The following is a 6,000-nucleotide window of genomic DNA, read 5'->3' as shown; positions in this document are numbered from 1 at the left end:
TGTAACAAAAGACAGATTAATAGGGCACCTGGGTGGCTCAGTTGGTTAAGTGTCTGCCTTTGGCTCGGGTCATAATCCCAGGGTCCTGGGATCCAACACCATGTCCAACTTGCTCAGTGGGGGGCCTGCTTCTCCCTGTCCCTCTGTCTGCTGCTCCCCCTGCTTGTACTCTCTCTCTCTCTGTCAAATAAATAAATAAAATCTATTAAAAAAGATTAACAATATAAAAGCATATAAATGTATTTGATGTAAGTTTTCCATGACATGGAAGCCTTCACAAGGAAATGAAGACTCAAAGAAGTGATTAAATCTGGGCATTTTTTATGCTAGGTTTGACAAAAAAAGACAATTCTCCGAAAAATGTGTTAGGATAAAACATGGTTTGAACTAAGTGTGGTAATGTGGGAGAAACAGCAAAGCCTGTTTGTTGAGGATCCTCCTGGCATCTTGGAGATAAGGATGTTCCTTTCCTCTGTGTAGAGGGAGGGCACCTTTCATATAAGGCTTTTATGACATGCTTCTGGAGAATGTCCCTCCTGCACACGTGGTTTCTCAGCTTCCTTCAGCTTATCATGTTCAGTACTCCAAAGTGTCATGTTTTGGTGTAGTAGGTCCCACACCTCCTTATGTACAAAGCAGGACAATGGGATATTGTCTTAAAATTGATGACTCCCCACCGCAGCATTTTTGTCAAAGTCAGAGTTTTAAAGTGATGTTATTTTTCGATGAATTTGAAATTTGGATTTCTTTTTGGTCTTTATATCTTGAAATAGTTAGGATTATGTGAATATTTCATGAAAGACTTAAGATGCCTTTTGAATGACAGAGGAAAGGGCTTTTGGAGGTGTCTGGAACTTCTGCATCGTGGTAAAATCCCATTAAATCCCTAAATCAGAACAATTTATAAAAATTAACTTATTAGCAAGTCTTCTAAGGGAAAAACTACTTCTAACACAGAGATGAATGGGACATGGTCCCTGCCCCTCCCTATAAGTCACAGGTAAGAATGTCAGTTAATGTGTAGCTTATCCCAGCTGATGGAACTTAAACTCATGCCCACCTCCTTCCTTTCTCTTCTACCTTACATCTTTTTTTTTTTTTTTAAGAAAATGGTGCTTTAAGAAGTGATAGCTTTTATCACTTGTCATGTTACAAAAAACCCAGACATTTTGCTTTACAAAGTCATTTTAGTCTTACTTCTTCGCAGGGAATCCTGGTGAATGGTAAATGTTATTTAAATATTATATTGAAACCTTTGTTACATTGTGACAAGAGTGAGAAGATGGTTAGTGAAAGGTTTGAGTAAATTCTCTGTTACACATCCTGGTCAGATCTGGGTTTTCAGGAAAAACCAAATATTTTGTCTGAAAGAATTACATGTTTATCACAGGCTTTCCAGATGAGAATTCAACATATCCAAGAATGTAGAGGCTCCTAAGTTACGCTTTTGTGCTAGCTGGAGATGCAGGAGAGCTTACTGGTTAACAAGGGTAGGTTCTGGAGGTATACTGTACAGGTTTTCACCCCGGCTTCCCTACTGGTTGTGTGACCTTCATGAAGTTAATGATTTCTTTTAGCTTCAATTTCATAATCATTAAAATGGGTATAAAAGTGGAACTTTCTGTTAAAGGGCTTCTTGTTAAAGACAGCAGATGGAATACACGTCTCTTCCTTTCTCCAGCCGGTATGGGTTTTGCTTTGACAAAAGCATAACACAGAAGTCTTTGCATGTGTAGTATTTCTTATTTGAAGGGCCTTCTCCTTGCCCTCTGCGTCTCCAGGGTCCCTCCACTTAACCTCCCTGCATCATTCTAGCCGACAGCCAGCTAGCCCTTAGAAGGGCAACGTGGGGCATCGGGGTGTAACAGGGCTGGATTTGAGTCTGGACTTCACCAATTACCACATTTTTTTTTGTTGTTGTTATTTTACCTTAAGCAATTCAGCTTGCTGAACTTCAGTTTTTCTTCTGAAAAATGGACCCATTTAATTCTTATATTGCTACACCATAGTAAAATTATAGATCACTCAATAGAAGAAAATTCAAAATGTCTTGTACTATTAGGATACTGCAAATGTGGACGTTATGTCTTACTTAGTAATTTATTTGAAGGGTGGAGACTATTTTTAATTCTTTTGTATCTGCCATCAGATCTTGTTCAGTGATTGCTGGAAATATATTAAGCCTTTAGGAGATATTTGAATGAATGAAGAGTCTGTGTTTTAAAATTCAACAGGAAGACTGTTTCTCCTTTTGAAAATGGAGTTTGGATTATATCTAGATTATAGGTTGGGGAACTGTAAACTACATATTTTCTATCTGTTAAAAGACAATCATTCATTAGAGGAGAGTGTTCCTTTCTTGTCTGATGATGAACTTTTTCATAGAGAATTTTCTAATGAGACAAAATAATGATGTAAATGAAGCATACTGATTACATTTTGCCATACAATTATTTATCATACATATAATTTATATACTAGAAAATGCTCAAGATCTACCTTGTGCCATCTATAAAGATGCAGATGGATGATCTCATTTTCGGTAGTGTAAGAACTATAAGAAATTCTTTAATAAAAAGTTTTTATGGCAACATTTTTTAAAAGCACCTTAAGATGTTATAATTGCCGGTTAGGTTATTTTGACAAGATGGTGTAACTGATCCAAGCATTTTATGTTTCTATTCATAGTCGAGTGAAAGAGCTAGAAATTAAACTAAAGTGAGAGCTGGAAAGGGCTGTGCTAATGTCATAGGAGGAGCTGTCTTAAACACCACATTTTAGGTGCTTCCCAGGCTCTCCAGCTATATTCATGAGATGACTAGACGCTTCATCCTTGTTCTTACTAGAGAAATGTTTGCTATTCAGTGCAGTATTTTAATCTTCTTAGGGCATAAATTTCATAATGTAAACCAAAACAGTGTGATTCAATATATGCAAATAATCTGGCATTAAGATCTCATGTTCTTCATTCTAAAATGGAGATACACTGTACTTTTACTTTTCCTGACTTTGGGAATTTGGGGAGCATAATGATTGTCTCAAGGGAGTCAAGATAATGAACAAGATTGATGTGAGTACTGCCCATATAGACAGGATGACGAAATAATTTGTCATACAAACTGGGAGATAGGAGGACAATTAGGAGTGCAATTACACTGGAAGGGTAGGCAAAGCTGAGATTACCCCTCAGGTGATGGTCACCCCACTTAAGGAGCTCACTGCCTGGGGCTGGGGCTATGCGTAGAAATGAGGCTCAGACAATAGATTCTGTCTCCCCAAACAAGTAATTACAGAGAATGCTGAGTGTGCCGTGTAGATGCATCGGTGCTGTTGGAGCATGTCCCAGAGTAGTTAACTAGATGGGGTGCAGAGGGGGGACCAGGGAAGGCTCCCCCAGAGAAAGTGATGTCTGAGATTTGCAGGATGAATAGGAGCTAATCAGGCAAAACAAGGGGTGGAAAGTCCTAGGCAGAGAACATAATAGGTACCAGTGCCCTGAAGAGAGAACAGTTCAGCATGGGTGAGTAGATCTGCATGACCCACCAGAAAACAAGAAGTCAAGTGGCAGGACACAATACTGGCAGGGGTCCGTGGAAGGGAATTTGACTTTATGCCAATAGTTTTAAGCAGACCAGTGAGATGATCAGATGGCTACAGTTTTAAGCAGACCAGTGAGATGATCAGATAGCTGAGGGCTTTTGCCGGTATTCACCGGAGGGCCGCGTACCCAGGTATCTTGGCTGGAGCTGGGTCTCCACATCCCCCAGCATGTGGACATACATGGTTGTTCCTCCCTTCCTTCTGTGGGTGGATCCGGCAGCAAGACTGAGTTGGAGAGAGGGTGGACATTTGTGGTCCTTGTGTGACGGACTGGTGGGGTTGCCTGTAGAAGGCAGCTTGGGAGAAGGCACCCCCTGGGGAAGATAATCACATGAAGTTAGGCAGAAAGCTTACAGGTGCACACGGGCTGACCTTGGAGACAGAGATTTGAAAGGTGGCAGGTGCTTTAGGCACAAGACCAGTTCTGCCACACTCTGGACCCTCACCCCTGTGCTTGGGCCCCCACAGTACTTACGAAACTAGGAAGGAGAGGGCTCTGGTGGAGCGCACAAACTATATGCCTAGAAGTCTGCACAATTCCCCAGAGAGAATGTCCTCAAAGAGCGTGTGTGTGCGGTGGGGGGGGGGCATGGTTACACATGGAGGAAGATGAGCACTGACGAAAAGGGACTCCTGGGGAAGCAGCTGCCTCAGGCCAGGGCTTCTGTAAGGTTGATGGGTTTTCAGAATCCCCCATGGCCTGCGTTGAGCAGAGCCTGTGCTGACCTGGAGACAGGGTGGTCAGTGGGCATGGCACAGCCTGTGAGCTGAAGAAACTCAGAAGAGAGTGGTGGGTGGAGTCAGCAGTGGCTGGAGAAGCCTCATCTCCACCATGGAGCAGAATGATGGCAAGGCCCCACTCCTGCTGGGCCGTGCCCATTCTCGGGAACTCGGCTGCCCTAACAAATCCCAGTAACTGGGTGACTTAAATGGCATAAATTTATTTTCTATTGGTTCTAGAAGCTTCAAGAGGGAAATAAAGATGCTGGCAGGGCTGGTTTCTTCTGAGGCCTGTCCCCTTGGCTTGGAGATGGCCATCTTCTTGCTCTGTGTTCACACACCTGTTTCCTCTGTGCTGGTATGTGTCCTAAACTCTTCTCATAAGGACTTGCATTAGAGCTCACTCAGATAACCTCATTTTACCTAAATTACTTCTCCAGAGGCCTTACCTCTAAACATAGTCACATTCTAAGGGAGTGGGGTTTAGGGCTTGGATCTGTCAACTTGGTGGGGACACAGCTCAGCCATAACAGGGACCTCCTTGGGAGATACCAGCAAGTGGCGGTTGCAAGTCCTGATCCTCTGCTGGTGGCTTCTGTGGGTCAGGAAGGCCTAGGGCCATTTGAGTTCCCTTTAGAACAGCCTCAGATGTGTTATGATCCCATTTTTTACTTCCAGTGATCAAGATACTACCTTGCACAGTAACTGATCCTATCTTTGGCCACTTAATTTTTTAAAAATTTTAAAAAAAATTTTTAAAGATTTTATGTATTTATCTGAGAGAGAGTGAGCATGAGCAGGGGGAGGAGCTGAGGGAGAGAGAAGCAGACTCCGCACTAAGCAGGGAGCCCCATGTGGAGCTTGATCCCAGGACCCTGAGATCATGACCTGAGCTGAAGGCAGAATCTTTTTTTTTTTTTATGATTTTATTTATTTATTTGACAGAGAGAGATCACAAGTAGGCAGAGAGGCAGGCAGAGAGAGAGAGAGGGAAGCAGGCTCCCTGCTGAGAGAAAGCCCAATGCGGGGCTCGATCCCAGGACCCTGCGATCATGACCTGAGCTGGAGGCAGTGGCCTAAACCACTGAGCCACCCAGATGCCCCCGAAGGCAGAGTCTTAACCAACTGAGCTACCCAGGAGCCCCTCTTTGGACATATTAGATTATTAGACTTCATTTCGAATTGGGAGTTGATGTTACCTTAGCTCTCCAGCCCTGGTACTTGGTGCTCACAGCTATCAGTCTTGATCTCTTCAGCGTTAACGTGTGTGACTGTGTTCTGCAATATATTCCCTTTGTCAGCACCTTTGTTAGCCTTAATTGTGTTTAAGAGGATGGCCTCTGAAGCCAGTCTGCTGGGTTGGAACCTGGTTTCACCACTTCCCAGTTGTGTGGCTTTCAGCAAATTACCTGACCTCTTTATGTCTTAGTATCCAATCCATGAACAGGGGATAGTGAAAGGCCTAATGAATTAAAGAAGGTAAGGAAAGCACTCCTGTGCTGGATACTTGCTAAGTGCTGTCACCTTCATCATCACCATGGCCTCCCTGTAATGTGGCACCGGGGGACAACTACACTGCCACATAGGCCATCACCTGTGCAGGTGGGGAGGACCAGCCCTTCCCCCACCCTTCTTCTGATGGCACCTGAGAGTCTTAGCAATTTTTCTTTCTCCTGCCTC

The sequence above is a fragment of the Neovison vison genome, chromosome 1 (genome assembly GCF_020171115.1).
Source record: "Neovison vison isolate M4711 chromosome 1, ASM_NN_V1, whole genome shotgun sequence".
Classification (NCBI taxonomy): Eukaryota; Metazoa; Chordata; class Mammalia; order Carnivora; family Mustelidae; genus Neogale; species Neogale vison.
Note: the sequence above shows the minus strand (reverse complement) of the source record.